We start from the raw sequence: 19,073 nt of genomic DNA on the forward strand, positions 1-19,073 counted from the left end.
ATATATAATTCAGGCTGACCTTAAACTCACTTTGTAGCTCAGGTTAGCCTTGCACTCACAGTGATCCCCTTGCCTCAGCCTGCCTTGAGCGCTGGATTACAGGCATGTAGCACCATGCCTGATGTTTAATCAATATTTAATTCTGATGAACATATAGCTTAGCATCAACATTTTAGGAGACATGAAATAAAGAACAAATAAAACAAGGATCTATCTTTCTTTTAGTATACAGTGTGGAAATTTGGCAAATTACAAAGGGAATTTTCTCTAACCACCTACTCAGTTTCCTGTGTCTATTTTCTTATGTAAATAAGAGCTCACTCCACTGACCCTATTTGAGAGAAATGAAAAGATAGTAGCCACATGTATTTTTTCCAGGCAGCTGTGTATGGATTTCCAGTGAGCATGTGTAACAGATGTCTTTCCCCAGGAGTTCAGCCCTAGAAGCCCTAGTATCTCTAGCTCTGTCTTATTCTCACTCTTTCCCTCAATCTTTCTGTACGTGTATATACACAAATATTTACTATAACACATTTATTCACCAAAGATTCATAAGTCTTCACTATAAAGAAACTCAGGACAATCGCATAGTCATTCCCATGCAGATTACTAAATTTCTGTACATGTGCATTCACAAACTGAAGAACTAGAGAGAGAGAGAGAGAAAGACAGGGAGGGAGAAGGAAAAGGAAAGGAGCAGAGAGAGGCAAGCGAGAAGGAGAAAATGTGAGGGGAAAGAGATGGAAGAAAAGGAACCAGTAGCCAGTGCATTGTCAGTGTATTGACAACACTAACTCAAACAGTGATCAGCACGTGTGCTATCCGTACATGGCTAAGTGTTTATGTACCTATCATGTTCTTTTCAGACTCTTTGGAGGTATAAAATCCCAGCTGCGTGATTATACTATTGCTGGTGGAATCCCTAGTACAAAAGCTATTTTAACGAAATTGACATTTAATAAAACATGTAAGACTCAGTAAGAGACCAAATCTTCTCCTGACTTTACTTGCCAAGTGGCTGAATATGGGTTTTATCATCATTGATTATGAGCTTTGTGGTCAGAGTGATCTGAAGTTATAATTTGCAATGTAATCTTCAAAAATTTTCTCCATCTCACTATGTTTCATCTTCCTCTTTTAAAAAATGGAGACAAGTATTGTGCATAGCCCTTTGTTTATTGGGAGGATTACTGTCACTCAAAATGACATCATTTTATTGAGCAGTCATCATAGGTTGTTCATTTATCCTTGCAATCCATTAGTTCAGTAGAATTATTATCTCTGTGATGCAAATTAATTATCAAAGGCTTCAATTTAATCTTCTATGATCTTTCTGAAACCACAGAGTAGAAAAGTCTGGATGTGTAATTTAAATTCAGGAGATCTCACCCTGGAGCTGGCTTTCTTTTAACCAATACTGTGAAGTCAATAATGGGAATAAGCATGTAACAATAACGCAAGCATGTGATAAATCCTCAACGAATGTTAGCTATAATTTTTGATCTACCAGTTTTGGTTCATCAGTTCCAAGAATCTAATATTATTAATAAAAACTGTCTTTCACCTTGATGTTTATTCATGTAATAAATATGTGTAAGTACACAAAAATATAAAAACTATTCCTAGTTCAAGTATACAGTATAGAAACTATTCCTATTCCAGGAGGGTAAGGAAAATTCTTCACTTAGGTGGAAGTGGAGAGATAAAGAAAATTAAGTAAAATTCATAATATTTTAGCAGATGATAAATAGTAAGGAAAATAAAACATAATGGAGATTAGCAAGTGTCAAGATACACATTTCTAGATGAACTGGTTTTAATCACTGGAATTAACATCAGTTCTTTAATTCATACCAAAGAAGTTATGACACCTTGACCATAATAAAAATATGTAAATCAAAGAGAGGAGGGCCGGGGATACAACTCAGCAGCACAGAGCCTGCCTGGCAAATGTGAGGTCCTGAGTTCGATTCCCTGTACCCACAAAAAAATAAAGAAAATCAAATAGAATGATAAAGATGAACAGAGTATGTGAGTCAAATGATGAAAATAAATGCCATATAAAATGTTGAGTAAATGTTACATCTGCTATACAATTTGGAGCAAAATGTTTAGGAAAATGGACATAGGAAAGCTAGAAAGTACAGTAAAAGCTAAATATTACCGGCATGGAAAGAAGTTAGGTAAATGTGATGTTTCCTGCATTGCATGGTTGTTCAGCAATGTTTTATAACTTTAGTAGAAATTAAAAGTATAAAATATATCTACCAGGGTGACTTCAGTGATGTAGCTATACCAAATCAAACTTCCAGGTTTGATGACTTTCTGTATGTGATATTCACAGCTTTATTTAGGTAACTTAGAATGTCTGTCCCTTGTAGTCAGATCTCTATTCCACTCCTACGATGACTTCTGTAGATATTTTCTCTAGAAGAAGTAAGTTTCTTTTTCAAAAATTTTCTCAAAAATACATGTCAGGAAAAATAAGAACGGAATGCTCCCATAGGAAATATGAATAGTGAAAGAATTTGTCACCCAGAGGAAAATGGGGCTCTCATACCTGACTCTCTTACATGCGTAGTTTGAATTTTTGCTGTATCTCATTTCAGCCTTAATAAGAAGCTGTATCATAGAGCACAGAGAGGTGCAGCACCCGCGCAGAGAACTGTCATGGTAGCCCTGATCTGCTCAGGCAGTACCTGAATGTTAAGGGTGAGGTCAAGTATATGTTGGCATGTGGGTGGAGAAAGTGTGCATGAACACAGAGTGTACAAATTCAGAGAAGCCCAGCATCGAAGTATCTGGAAATTCATAAAATTTGGAAGGTGTGTGCACAGCAAGAGAGCCAGGAATCCAGACTTGCAGCCAGTAGATGGAGACAAGAGAGAGGTCAAAACAATTAGAAGTAGTATATAAAGAGGATATGTTGATCAAGGGAGTGATACTGAAGCCCACAAGTTGCTTATTAGCTTTGCGTTGAGTCAAAGACCGAATCCTGTGCAGCTCCAGCTTGCAGGGCAGCAACTTACTCTCTGAAAGTTGACACAGTGGTGTCATAGCACCAGGTCTTCTTATGATTAATAAATCTTGACACCCCTATTCCTCAGAGCTTCAGCAGTCAGTGGTGGATGAAATTAGAAGTGGGTATATGGATAGCTTAATGATGTCCTCTCTTCAGAAACTTTCAAAGGAAAAGTGCTTTTAAAAGCACTTTCTAAGGTGCCATCCGTGTCATTGTACTCTAGTTATTTCCTAGCCACACAAGTGCTCACCACTGCATAGGGCTGAGATGCTAAGATAGAGAAGGGAGTAAGATTACAATGGAAAAAAAGACTGGAATGGGTATCTGCTAAGTTCAGGGCTCCCCATCAAATCTAGTGTTTGCATCTACACTTTAGCTTCCTACAGACTGTGTCCACTTCACATCAACTTAGTGTTTCTCATATCAATAATCTAATGCATTTTCCTCCGTTCCATCCTTCCTTGTCTGCTTTCTTGCTTGTGAGACCTAGCAAACATTTAGTTTGAGCAAAATTTGAACATTATTTTAGATTACATTTTCAGCTTCACATAACTAATCAAATACTAAAACTTTTCTAGTCTCCTTTTTAATGAGATTTTATCTCTTCATTTGTTGATTTCTGTGTCTACTTCAAGCTTTTTTCATCTTTTCCTTGGGCTACCTCAGGAAAGTGCTAAGAGGTCTTTGTTGTGTCATTTGCCTGCTGGTGTTCTTCCTTTTAGTGATCTTCCTGAATGAAAAATCTACTATCCAATCCTTTATCAAAGTTCTTCAGTACCGTGGTGCTTCATAACATACAGTTTGAGGTTCATATTCATCAGTACAGTTCCACACAACTGCTCGTGACTTTCCAGATTTGATGTGTATCTTCGTCTAAGAGGCTATTTCTGGTTGAAATTTCACTTTCTGCCTAGCGACCTCCTACTTATCCACAAATGTGATGTGTGTGAAGCATTTCATGATTCATATACAGCAGATAAGTTTGGTTACCTTTTTCCGTCCTAGGCTGTCACTGTATTTTGTACTTAATTTCTCATTGGGCATCACTGTTTACTGTTACAACCATTTCTTCTCTGTGTCTTCTCTTTTAGACTCTATCTGATGATCATAAAGCAATTATCATGCCTTTCAAGAATAAACTTTCTTAAGCATCTTCTCCACAAAGCTTGATACATATTAGGTTCTCAGAATGTTGAAATGCATAATGTTAGATTTCTTTTATTCTGTTAGATAACTTATAGTATACAGCACATATTACCTTCTTGATTCTAATACATCCTTTCCAAAACTGTTATGTAATGAATAAAGACATTCATTCTCATATTTGGATATCCAACTCAGTGAGCTAATTTTTTAATGTTCTCAGTAATTCATGACATATATGTGTGTGTTTTATGTATGTGATATACATATGTGTGTATATATCCTGGAATGAAAGACTTTTATTTTCTATAGAAAAAGGAGTCCATGCTAAGGCCTTCTGCCACATTCAATGTAAATTTTTTTCTTTTGGTTTAGAAATTATCCATTTCTGGAACGACATGAAAATTTTGCTCTCACAATATTTTCATTTTTTCCCCATCAAGTACTATTAAAAAGTGACTGAAATCGAAATGATGTTAGGAAGTAGGCAGTATTCATCTCAGAGCTTATGCAGGTACCGAAAGCACACACAAAAGAACATGATTTCATAAAATTGCTGAGGCTGTCTTCTGGGAGGTCTCATGCTAAGGAAGATACTGAGAAAATGCAGTTTTGAGTTAAAAGTGCAATTATATTGAAAGTAACATAAACTATACTGAAATGCAGGTACTAAAATCAAGCAGTGCTCTCATTTTTATGACCAGATTTAGCAGTTAAATATGAATCATATGTGTTTCTCAGAAGGAAATTAGTATCAAGCACTGATCCATATGTTTATGACAGTATCAATTTTCAACATCTATCAAATTAATAAGAATGTTGATAAATTAGTCATGTCAATTGATTATTTTAGTGCTAAAACATAGTAGAATATATATAATATGTAAGCACTATTTTCTTACTATCCATTCCTGTTACAATATGTGTGTATACATTCATGGATATACATGTACATATAGGTGATATATGTATATATATTACAACTTAAATGTTTCATTTCAATTAGAGGTAAATATGAAATTTTTACAAAATATAGTCCGGCAAATTATGCACAAATGTTGCTTTAAATTTTTCTGCTGATCACTGACCATGAATTTGAAGTTTATAATCTGTATTTAATAAGTTAGTTGGAAGTTGTCTCATCTTTAATATAGAAGCTCAGCAAAGGAAAATGAATATTTTATTTAAAAAAGGCTGATTTCTGGGCTTAAGAATTTGTGAACTAGCAGATTATATTTAAAATTTTGTCTGTCCTACAAGCATCATGTGTATCCAGCAACTATGAGGCAAAATAAAATTGAATACCTCAAGGATAAAAAATATGCTCACTTCTGAAAAACATCATGACACTAATAAACCAACAATTCTAACTAGCCACAGACTAGAAATGCCTTAAGTTTTCCAGAAATCTAAACAACTTTGGTTTCTGCAGTGGATTTGTGAGCAGTGGGTTTGTTAGGGAAGCTCTCTGGATACAATTCTCCCTGCCTTCCACAAACATATAAATTCAGCTGGCCTGTTTCACACACATACAATTGATTGCCATTATTCATGTAATATGGATCTATGGATTTGCCCACTTGCAGGAATTTATTTGCAACCACAAAATAAACAGCATGGTGCTATTGTGGTCATTTGCACAGAGCATCAAAATCTAAGTCAGAAGACATCCACATTCCCAGCAGAAGTCAACCAAAGTGGCGCTGATGTTCTGCCTTCTTGTTTTGGCTCTTGTACTGCAAACAAGTGTCTTTTTTTCCCCCTGCAGTCCCGCATGTTTCACACTTTTGTTGATTTCACTGTTTAAAATGGTCCCTAAGCATAGGGGAAAGCTTTGTCTAGTGTTTCTTCTAAATGTGTGAAAGATGCAATGTGCCTTAGAGACAGAATACAAGCATTAGATAAGCTTCCTTCAGACATATTTATAGTGCTGTTTTCTACGAGTTAAATGTTAATTAATCAAGAATGTATATTTAATAAGTGATTTTTAAGTAGAAACATAGAACAATTTTATATAGTGTTTGGTTACTGAAAATGTTATGAAGTTTTCATTAGAGCAGTGCTTTAGCATTTTCTAGTTCAATATTTGTGGGAACTTTATGGAATAAAAGTACTGCAAATATTGAGAATCAACTGTATTTGTATTTTATTTGCATGGACTGCATTTATATTTCTGTCATTTTTCTTAGATTTTCCAAGAGCAGTTGCGGGTTATTTGATCACACACATCTAAATTGTTATCAAATAGTAAGAAAAAGAACAATAATTATATATGATACTATGTGCAAGCATGGTGTAAGTAGCTGAATATATTGAATATCTAAATCTCTATTATTCATTTCTAAACTATGTAACTTCCTTTAAAAACCTGTATAGTAATTTTAATTGATCATTGGTGCATTTTAAAAACATATGTTTTCCAAGACAAAAGTCCATGAAAGCAGTAAACAAATTCAACATTTTAATTACTGAATACTCACAATTTAAATTCATATGGTATGTACAGATAAATATCAAAAGCTAGAAAAATGCTTGGAACAATTTCTGCAGAATTGGGGTTATAAACTTCCTTTTGACTAATCAATAAATACTGTAAGAGCCTTTATATTGTCTAAGGAACAATATTAATATAAAGGTTGATTACACAATTCATTGCTAAATTTGAGAGGGTCATTTTATTTTCTTTGAAAAATTGTATTTGGTATTTCTAAGCGATTTTGCGCAATATATTTCCCATACCAAGTGGTAAGGTATACTTCACTTTAATCTGTGAAACAGTGCATGTGGTGATAGTTAAAATGGACATAATTCCCATTATAGTTTTCTTCCAAATAAAGTGTCTTTACATTCATCAGTGAGATCTGATGTCATAATTAAGATTACCCTCACATCCCAAAACAATCAATCTCAAATAAATTTTGGACTTTCTTTTTTCATTAATAAGTGCAATACAAAATGAATACATACAATGTGGGGAGTTGGTACATATATATATCACATATTGTTCTTTTACACGTCCCCTTTCCCTTCTATCCTTTTCTTCTCCATCTCTCTAGATCCTCTTCTTGGCTGTAAAACAACTATCTCCTTGTGTCCTACTACCTAAATTTTATTTTGTTCTTTATTTGTGCATTGTTCTTCTATTATAAAAGGATTTTTAACAATTTGTGTCTGATTTATTTCACCTAGCATTATGATAGCCAGGTGCATGCACTTTCTTACAGATGACACAAGCTGTCCTTCTTCTCAGAGCTAAGTAGTACCCCATTGTGTAAAGATACCTCAGTTTTCTTTGCCCATTCATCTGTCAATGAACATGTAGGCCCCTTCCAAGCCCCAGTTACTAAAACTGTGCTGTCACAAACATGGGGATGTGTGTGTCATGTTTTGTAAGACACCTAGAAGAGAAATATCCGGGTCCAATAGAATTTCTATGTTTTAGTTGCTTGAGGAATCTTGGTACTGATTTCCACAGTGGTTGTACTGGTTTACATTCCCACCAGCAATGTCAAGTTCCATTTCCCCAGAAGCCTCACCAGCATTTGTTGTTTTCTGAATTTTTGGTGGTAGTCACTCATGCTGCAGTAGATGAAATTTCAGTGTTGTTTTTGTGTTTCTCTCATGGCCAAAAATGCCAAACATTTTCTCATGTTCTCGTTGGCTGGTTGTTCTCTTTCTGAGAAGTGTCTATTCATATTATTTGCCCACTTTTAGATTTGGTCTTTCATTTTGGGCATCTAACTTTTTTGAGATTTTTGAATATGCTACCTATTAGTTTTCCACTCGAATAATTGGCAAACGTTTTCCCATTCTGTACCTTGTCTGTTCACTATTGGTCGTTTGCTTTGCTGTGAAAAATCTTCTTAATTTGATACAATACTATTGGCTTATTTTTGGTGTTATTTCTTTTGCAGTTGGGATTCAGTTCAGAAGGTCCTGTGCCTATGATTTCGAGAATTTTAGCAATTATATTTTCTAGCAGCTTGTGTTTTTGTGTTAATATCTGGGTTTTGGATTTATTTTTGTTTTATTTTAGTGCCTCTTGAGAGATACAGATCTAGATTCAATCTACTGCATGTGGATAACCAGTTTCCCCAGCACCATTTGTTGAAGAAGCTCCCTTCTCCCTTGTTTATGGTTTTGGCCCCCATGTGGAAGATTAGATGGCTGAATGTTCCTGGGGTTGGTTTTCAGTCCCTTTTTTGCTCCACAGATCTACACGTGTGTGTTTATGACAGTGCTATGTTTTTCATTGCTGTAACTTTGGAATCTTTTGAAATCTGAGATTGTGATTCTTTATGCTCTTCCCTTCTTGCCCAGGATTGTTTTTGCTATTTTGGGTCTCTTTGGGCAGGATTATTTTTGCTAATTCTGTGGGGAGTGCTGCTGATATTTCATTGGGATTGAGTTAGACCTATATAACAATTTTGGTAGTATGGCTGTTTTGACAATGTTAGTTCTGCCTGTCTAGGAACATAGGATATCTTTCCATTTTCTGATATCCTCTTCAAACTTCTTTTTCCGAGTACTAAAGTTTTTGTTCAGAGATTTTTCCATTCTTTGGTTAGATTAATTCTCAGGTCTTTAATTTTTTGATGTTACTATGAATGGTATTATAGTCTTGATTTTTCTTCATTTGGGTCAATATTGGTGTACAAGAATTCTATTGATTTTTCTGTATTGATTTGGTATCCTGCTACTTTGCTGAATTTAGTTATTGGTTCTGGGAATCTTTGGTGAAATATTTTGGGTATTGTACATACAGAATAATGTTATTTGCAATGGATAGTTTGATTTCTTTCTTTGCTATATGTATTTCTTTTATTGCTTTCTCTTGCCTAGTTCCTCTAGCTAATGTTTTGAGTACTGATCTGAATGGGAGTGGTGAGAATAGACATCCTATTCTTGTTCTTTGTTTTAGAACAAAGCTTTCAGTTTTTCCTTGTTAAATGTCATTTTTTTTTGTTTTTTTTTTAATTTTAAAAATAAAAGGAGGAAAACATTAACAGACAGACAACCTTTTACAAAATAGCAAAAGAACAGTACAGACAATACAGAATTACAACCAAAGTGGTAGGAAATTAACAATGCTTGTTGTATTACATATTGATATCTTCAAAGTGGTTTCTCATGAAAACAGATAGAGACATGCAATATTGATCAACCAAAGACTCAGTGACAGTTTCTTTCAGCAAAGAAATACAAGACAGAAGAACAGCCATGTTGAATATCCTGCATACACATACATACAAAATTTCTCCTTCTTTCCCTTCTCTTTTCCCACATCCCAGTTGCCCTTTACCTTTGAGTGCTTTCCTATCATTTCCCAATGGCTATCATACCTCCAAGTTTAAATTAACTCTTGGCAGTAGGTTCGTCATAGTTGTTTTTTATGAGATTCTGTGCCTATTTTCTTCAGAGTTCTTTTTTATCATGAGTAGATGTCAAATTGTTTTTCAAAGTTTTTTGTGCATCAGTTAAGATAATAAGATGATTTTTGTCCTGTCTTCTGTTTATGTGGTGTACAGTATTTACTGATTTGCCTATGTTGAACCATCCTTGTTCATATCCTGGGTATGAAGCCAATTTGACTGTGTTGTGTGACCTTTTTAATGATTTGTTACATTCTGTTTGCCATTAATTTGTTGAAGATTTTTGCCTCTTCTTCATTAAAGAGATTGCCCTGTCATTTTCTTTTTTTGTTAAGCTCTTGTCTGGTATATTATTAAACTAATGCTACCTTCGATGAATAGGTTTGGTAATACTTCTTTAATTTCATTAAAGGGCTTGAGAGGTATTGATGTTTGATATTCCCTGAAGGTTTTCCAGAATCCAGTGGTGAATACAGTGGGTCTTGGCTTTTTCTTAGTTAACAGGTTTTTACTACTCACCAAAATTATTGCTTATTATTCAGAATTGTTTACATCTTTTTGGTTTAGCTTTGGTAATTCAAATATGTCTAGAACTCTGACCATTTCTTTTACATTCTTTACTTTATTCAAATATAGAGTTTCAAAAATTATTTATAATCCTCTGGTTTTCAGGGATGTCTATGGTCATTTTGCCTTTTCATTTCTAATTGCATTGATATGGGTCTTTTCTTTCTTCTCCTGTTAAGTTTAGTTAAAAGTTGTTTATTCTGTTTATCATTTCAAATAAATAACTCTTTGATTAATTAAATTTTATAAAATTTTAGTCTCACTTTTATGAACTTCCACTCTGATCTTTATAATTTTCATCCATATACGAGTTTTTCATTTCAATTGTTTTTCCAGGACTGTACCACTAGGACTTCACTGGGTTACTTAATTGGGATTGTGTTTTTCTTATGTGAGTATTGACAGCTTTAAACTTCCCTCCTGTGACTGCTTTCTTTCTGTCCCATTGTTTCCACCTTGTTGTTTTGGCCTCACTGTCAGTTGATTCTAGTAACTTTGATTTCTTCTGTGACCCACTGATTATTCAAGATTGAATTAAATTTCATATATTTTCATGATTTTTTGCATTCTTTTGCCATTAATTTTGCTTCATTGCACTATGATCTGATAATATTTATGGAATTATTTAGATTGCTTTATATTTACTTAAGCAATCTTTATAGTCTATTATCTGGTGTGTTTGGAAAAATTTTCACATGCTGCTGAGAAGAATTTGTGTTTTGTTGTTGTTGTTGTTGTTGGGTTGAACACTGTATAGACATCTATTAAGAACATTTTTTAAATGTGTTGACACCTAATTGAATTTTTGTCTAATTGATCTATTTGTGAAATTTGTGTCTTGTGGTTCACCACTGTAATTGCTCTAATGTATACTTGATCTTTTATTTTCAGTCACATTTGATTCATGAAGTTGAGCATGCCAGTATTTACTGGTTATGCCAGTAAATTGTTATCTCTTTCTGTTGAATTGTTTCTTTACAAGTATGTAGTGACCTTCTCTGTTTCCTTTCGTCATTTCTGGCTCGAAGTCCATTTTGTCTGAATATAGGAGAGCTATTCCTAATTGCTTTTGGGCTCCTGTTGAAAGGAATACTGCTTTCCATCTTTTGCTTTTTAATCTATGAGCTTCTTTAAAAGCTAAGTGTTCCTTGTATATGGTAAATCACGTGATTTTGATTTGTGATCCAGTTTACCAATCCATTTCTCTTGGTTGTAGTGTGGGTACCATCTTTACTGAGAGTTATTATTGAAACCTATTGACAGATTTCTGTCATTGCCTTATTCTTCTGTTTATTTACTTTATTTTTCCCATTTATTTAACAGTTCACCCTGCTTGATGGTTTCATTCCATTAAATCCTGTGGTGATGTTGATTTTATGGTCTCTGTTTGATATCTTTGAGTATTTTTTGCAGGGGTAGTTGGTAGTTATGACTTTATTATGGTGCTCTTTGAAAAAGAAGATCCTATTGTCTCCATAGACTGTGAAAGATAGTTTTACAGGGTGTATTAACCTGGGTTGACAGGTGTTTTCATTTTGGGCTAGAAAAACTTCCCTCTAAGCTCTCCTTGATTATAGGCTTCATATTGATAATTCCATAGTAGTTCTAGTAGGTGTAATGTTATAAGTAATTTGTTGTTTTTCTCTAACAGCTTTTATGATTCTAGCCTGAATCAAAGAACAGTCAGAACTGACAGCATGTGAGGCTAAATGACTTCCCTAGCCTCTCTTCTCCTCTTTAAAGGAACTATTCTAGATGAGTCAAAAGACAGGGTCTCACTGCCCTCTCAGCTTCTAGCCTTGAGTTTCTATTTCAACCTGGGAAAGGCAGAAAGCCAGCATTTGTGATCTCCTCCATCCTTGTGCTTGTTGTAGATATCTATTAGAAAAGCTGGTTCTCACTCTGAATGCCAGCTACTTCTCCCAGAACAAAAGCTCTACAAGGCTGAATTTCAGTAGAGATGCAGATCTCAGAGTCATTAACACGGTTACATGTATGTGTATGTGTATGTGTACATATGTATGTATGTGTATGTGCAGTACATGAAACTATAAGAATAGATAAAGTAACCCAAAGAGTAAATGTAGAAAAAGAAGAAAAGAGACCTGAAGAGTAACTCACCATCATCTGAAAATTTAGTAGTCTGGGAGAAGAGGGAGACTCACCTCGAGAGCTGCATAAAATTTAGAAACGTATGAAAGTCTGGAATCTGGGTGAAGTCAAGACAGTATTTCAGAAGGGAGAGTGTGATCAACTGTGTCAAAGACTGCTGCTTGCTTAAGTAGGCAGTGGAATGGATAAGGCAGAGATCGTTACTGACATAGGCAAGACCAGTGTCAGGTGATTGGTAGACCACCTTGTTGGAAGAGAATTTATGAGAGAGTGAAGAGAAAAATGTGTAATAAATATAATTATTTAATCTATGAAAAGCAGAGAAATTAATACTTAATTTTCTTCATCAGAATTGGACAATTCACTGCAATAATTATGTAGTTGTTAATAAAATAAAATATATTTTACCGTACCATGAGCTTATCAATTTTATGGACTGCTGAGGCTAGGGATTTAGCTCAGTGGCACAGCACCTGCCTGGCAAGCGCAAGGTTGCAAGTTCGATTCCTGGTACCGGAAGAAAAACAAACAAACAAACAAAAAAACAAGTTTATGGACTGCTACTTATTTTAGTATCCAGTGACTTTGTGCAGAATTTTTTTCAATGAGTGATCAATTGCTTTAGATGTGTGAATGATTTTAAAATATGTAAATATGTGAAGGTGTAAGTCAATGTGTGACTAGAACAAAGACAGCTGAAGTTTTTCAACAAAATAGAACAAATTTCTCCACTCATGTAGAAAATGAGCTTCTATTGCTGTTTACTTATTTAACATGATTTGAGACACAATTTAAAATTAGCTAGCATATATAGCTCCAGTAGTTTGTCTATTACAGTGATATTTCATTTAAAGACATGGTTTACATAAGGCAGGAAACTGATACCTTTCTTGATATCTTTTTCCTTTTTTACTCATCATAAGGCTTACCCTACTCTAACAAAAAACAGGTTAACAAGAAGGAAGAGCCAAACATGCTATCTGTTTGTTCATCACTTAGGTTCTCCCTAAGAACCAATATGATTGCCATTCAGGAGTGAAATAGGGAAAAAAAAACATGATGTAATAGCAAGAGACTAAGAGCTGGTGGTGACAGTGGTGGTGGTGTATGGTGGGGAGGGATGCAGTAAGGTTTGTCTTTTTAGCTTCTTGCTTTCTGTGTAGCATTCCTTCATTCTGGTTATGTAATAAGACACTAAAAACACTGAAGGAAGAAAAGGGGAGAGAGTACATTTCTGGGTTTATGACTTATTTGGGGAGAGGAATTCTGACTTCTGGTGCACATCTTGGGGAAGAGCAACTGTGCTTTCTATGACTTGCTCAGGGGAGAAATAGGAGCCAGAGCTAGGAGCACTGGACAAGGCCAAGAGATGGTTTCTGAGACTTTTCCAATGTATTTTAGATCTATGTGCCCAAATGTTGTACATTGAGATATTGCATTCTGAGACCCAATGTTATGTTTTAGGAGAAAACATTTAATTTTAGAAAAATTATCCTGGAAATAAGATGATGAAGTTGACCAGTTTTATTTGTATTGTATGTTACCAGTTTTAGTCATCGAAATTAGCTGCATTAGGGATTTTCTGAGTCTTAAGGATGAAAGTTTAAATTGCAGTAATTATGAAACATCTTTGGCATCAGTATCAAATTCCCTTGAGTTAATCCCCATGTTTGCAAATTAAAGACTTAGGGAAGTTTTGCAAACTCATTGGAGGTAATTGAATCTTATTTGCATATATACCAAAGTAGGGTGTCCTTGAATTTCTTTTGACAAGCTACTGACACTGATCAACAGGAAATAGATAATTAAACAGAAAATACGAAGTGTTTCCTTAAGAGACACAGTGCATGGTCTGCAAAATGAAACACTTAGTTTTCAGGACAATACTTAACATTAAAGAAGTTGGCTATTAATTTTAAATTTAGCAAAAATTCAAATGCTTTAGAATATTATTATCAAAAAATATGAATCTAAGTGAAAGTATTTCACATATACATTTGTATTCATGTATATACAAAGAATAAGAGAGGTCCTCATAAAGAAGAATTTTTGTCAGCCTTTACAACAGTGTTGAAAATCATACTGATAAAGGAACTACATTTTAACTTCTTTATTAAACCTGTCTCTAGGTAGACAGAATATGCCCACTTCTCTTTCAGAATATATTTGTGTGAATTAGTCTCAGTGTATTAGAATGTGTGTAGCTTTCCCAAGGAGGTGACTGCAGACCCCTGAAAGACAAAGGAATAGTTCTGTTTTTCTACTTAACACTACTGCAAAAAAATAATCAAAACTGTGAAGGTAGTAAAAGAAACACAAGGACAGGCAAAGGTACTCAACCATCATTGTTTTCATTGGTAGGCACTTTAGAATATCCCTAAGAAGCACCCCTTTAGTACAGCCCCTATACTCTATCCTTCTTAGGCATGAGGAGGATTAAGGGGGATAACAGTATAGAGAACTCAACGTCCTTTGCCAGACTCGAGTCAGTGCCGTCTCTTCTGTGGAGACTTCTTTGTCTGGGCGTCTTCACTGCTCTACTTGCATCGGAAATGCGGCAAGGGATGCGTTTTATTCAGTTCTCTGTCCTCTGCAGGTGCGAGGTAATTTTGAATGTGAAAACTTTCTACTCTAAGAGGAAAAGTAAGGGGACTGTGCTTCTTACTTCACCACTCTGTGCCCAGATCTGGATGTTGTCCTACACTTAAGAGATGATGAAAGATATGTTTATTAAGGTGGGTGTGCTGATTAGCAATCATAAAATGCTATAAAGTGCAGTGCATGACTGTCATCACATTCAAATCCAAGCTTGCTGTACTTCAAACATTGTACCAATTATAATCCCTGTATTGTCTCTCATCTCTCTTCTGTCCGCCTTTGCCTCATTAACAAGAGCATTGAATTTCCTTTACTTTAAAAATATATCTTGGGTAATCTTTTAGCTCTAAAGGGTCAAAATGTGCAAACTGAATTTCTATTTAGACGTCTCATTTTTCCTTTCTGAGAAAAAGGTTTCATTTCTCTTGAGTACGCATCAGTTCATTGCTTCCATCATTTTCCTCACCCTGACAGTTCTGAGTCTTATTCAGACTTAATGGCATTTCCCCTCCCTGTCTTTTCCCATGCTTTATGAAAATACATAGTTAAATTCTTATAGCTTTTTGTTTTTTCACCTGATACAGTTTTGTAGGACTACTATGTATCTATCTCTCCAGATCTCTTCCTATGCATGCTTTAAATGTATCTTAAGGTGCCCAGTAGCTTTGGTAATTTTCCTATTTTCCAATTAATTATTCTTAATTTACTACTAGACAGAAATTCACATCCTAAGTTTAGGGAATCAACAGCAGTCAATAAGCTAGACTCAACCTACTGCCACGCAAACATTCACTGTGCTTTGCAAATGTTTCCTTTATTCTTGCTGTGGCTGAAATGATGTTTCTTAACCCTTTCCTTGTCATCCCTACATCTCCAGTAAGACTTGTGTCCTGTGCTACTCATGTGTGCGTGCCAGAGGGAAACAAGCGTAGGACTCCATGTTAATTGTGTTCATCACTTTACAGCCTGCTATCACTTACGCTATTGTTTTTTTAGTTATTTATTCTCCTTTGTCTCCATCACCATCCATGTGCAGCTCTTCAGTAAGGACCTTTTGAAGAACTTTTCTTTGTGTTCTGGTAAGGATGTGACTGTATAAATGAAATTGTGCTGCGCAATACGTACATTTTGCATTTTGTTTTTTATTTAGTAGTGTAGTTACTGGAGACATGCCCACCTTTCAGTGTTTGCATGCATTCTTCTAACTGTTGCATCTTATTCTAGCTTTCCACTCTTTGCCCTGAAGACTGAGTAACCTTAAAAATACAGTGTTGATTGTATCAGCGAGTGCTTTAATATACTTCGGAATGCTTTTCTTTCATATTTGATAGAACCTTTGTTTTCAGATCTGTCCTAAACTATTTTATATCTGTCTTACCCATTGAAACATCAGTTTCAGGAAGGCTGAGGACAAGTCTCTTTGTTCCTTAGATGGTCTTGTTTCGGCCCGTGTGGAGACTTCAAAAGAGAAGTATTAGTGACACAGAGAAGTGAATTACCAAGGTCACAAAACTAATTAAAGTGAAGGCCAGCACGAGAGTCAGCATTTTTCATCTCGCTCTACTTGGATTATTTGGATATAGAGATATATGGTCTTCTATATCTGTTTCTAACTCAATGATATACATACAATAGGTACTCTATAACTACTGCAAAAAACCCATAAAAATAGCAAAAAAGTATTGCAAAAATAGATTGTGTTATTTTATATTTATATAAAAGAGTTACTGTCTTTGTAGGTTAAATATGCAAGTTCTGAGGTCTAATGGGAAAAAAAGTTGTCATTCCTATTCCCCTGAATTGCTGAGTAGACATTACATTGTCTTTGTATTTTATCAAGTTGAAATCTGCCTCCTTTTCTGCCATAAGGTGAGAAGTACATTCTGACGCTTTTCTTGGGAACTTCTAACTTTGAAAATGTCTGTCATAATGTGAAGGAAGCTGTTTCAAACTGCAATTTATGAATGTTCATCCTGTACTCATTTTAATAGGGAAAAAGACTAATGACCTTTCTACTCAAAAGAGAAGAGGTAGATTCAAATTTCTAAGACATTCTTTTATTTCAGGAAACTGGACTAATGAATGTCATTTTCTTCAACTTAGTTTCTGCCTGACTGACTGAGCAGGTTTTATCAATGAACCTGTCACAGGGCTCAAACTGGATCCCTTCCTCTGTTGTTCCATAAACCTAATTATCTGAAATACCTGTCATGTCAACAAAAAAAGAAAGAAAATGAAAAAATAATACTCCTGAAGAACTTCTTAACTAAGTTTTATTTTTCAATTTTAGCACTATCAGGTATCTTGTCACGCATGGTCATAACTTATTGAATCCAGGTCTTGAAACCCAGAACTCCACTGTTCTTAAAACATCATATTATTTGTCCTGTAGTACTGCTTGTACCTACCGACAGTGCTGCAAAATAAGGAAGCAAAGCATACCCACTATGCAGTGTATTTGACAGTGGAAGTTCACTTGTTCACAAAGTTCATCCCATTTTAAGAATTTTCCCTATTTTTAAAATCTCTCCTTAGCTCTTTACATTGCTACCAAAATTGCTTTTAAAAAGTGAAACTGACGGTGGTTATTCTTTAGACATATACTCAAAAGTGGGACTGCTGGATCACATGGTAACTTTATGCACTATGTCAAAGAGATACCAACATCTTTATTTTCACTGCAACAATAGCCGAATTATGGAATAGCCTACCTGTCCACTTACTGATGAATGAATAAAGAAAGCATGGTATATATACAAAGTGGAATATACTGGATCTTTCAGAAGACATACATTTTGTTATTTGTAAAAAGATGGATAAACTATGCTAAGTGAAATAAGCCACGGACAAAAAGGAAATAATACACAATCTCATCGTATGTGGAATCTAAAACAATTGAACTCACAAAAGCAGAACGTAGATGGCAGTTATCAGAAGCTAGTGGGAGGAATGGGAAAGTTTAGCCAAAGGATGTGAAGGTTTGTTTAGACAGAAGAAACACATTTTGATGTCTGTTGCACAGTGTGGTGACTATAATTGATTATACTACGTGTTACATTCTCATATAAGGAATTTCAAATGTTTCCACTACAAAAAGTGAAAAGTACAGCCGCTCCTAAGCTTCAGATATGGTAACATCTTGATAAAACAATTACAATTTTAAAATATGTTGGAAAGTATTTTGTGCATTTTATCTACTGAATGTCATAGCTTAAGCAAACCAATTTTAGACATGCCATACTCACTCAGAAAATTTATGTTAACTCACAGTTGATAGAATCATTTAACAGAAAATCAATTGTATAATAAAGTGTGGAACATTTCATGTAATTTATTGAATCCATCATGCTATACACAGTGTTACTCATTGTTTATCCTCTTATTCTGAATCAAGTGGTTGTCTGGGGGCTGTGCAGTGGCTTAGTGCCACCTCCCAGCATTGAAGAAAAGCACAGTACTGCATGTTGGTATCCTGGGGAAAGATAAAAATTCAAAGTAAAATTTCTACTGGATTCTTCTAGGTTCTCATTATCAGAAACTTAAAAATCATAAGTTGAACAGTGATAAATGGGGAATATATATATTTGAAGTGATAGAAATGTTGGTTAGCATGACTTAGTCATTCCATCTTGTTTGTATATGTACATATAGATGTAAAAAATAACATAACATCATTTCATGATGCACAAATAAATATAATAATTTGTTAATTTTCAATATAAGGAGACAGTGATGTTTAGACAAACTCTTATTAGTCAGTTTTTCCATTTCTGTACATAATATCTGACCTGTACAACTTAAAGGAGGAGTGGTTTGTTTTGATTCATGCTTTTAGAGAGTTCAAGCTATGGTTGGCTGGCTTCAGCATAGAAATATCATGGCAGAAGAATGTGATGAAGCAAAGATTCTTAGTTCTCAGTAGCCAGGAAGCAGTGCACAGAATGCTAGGGAGGAAAGACCAGGAACTAGATATATATATCAACATCATACCTCCACGACATATGCAGACCCCCAGAAGTGTGTTTTACTAATCTCCTAGACTACTCCCATGCCAAACAAGCTGACAGTGAAGCTTAGCTATCACATCCGTCTATCTCTATGTGAATTTTTTCCTTCTATTGATCACATTGCTCCAATATTTATACAACATGGATTGAATTTGCTTCATCATCTCCACAAGCAGTAGTATACATGGACTAGCATCTCTGTTGTGCATATATGTTAATGGTTGATTTCTTCAGTAAAATTTAAAAATAAAG

The sequence above is a fragment of the Chinchilla lanigera genome, unplaced genomic scaffold (genome assembly GCF_000276665.1).
Source record: "Chinchilla lanigera isolate Chin_1 unplaced genomic scaffold, ChiLan1.0 scaffold00011, whole genome shotgun sequence".
Classification (NCBI taxonomy): Eukaryota; Metazoa; Chordata; class Mammalia; order Rodentia; family Chinchillidae; genus Chinchilla; species Chinchilla lanigera.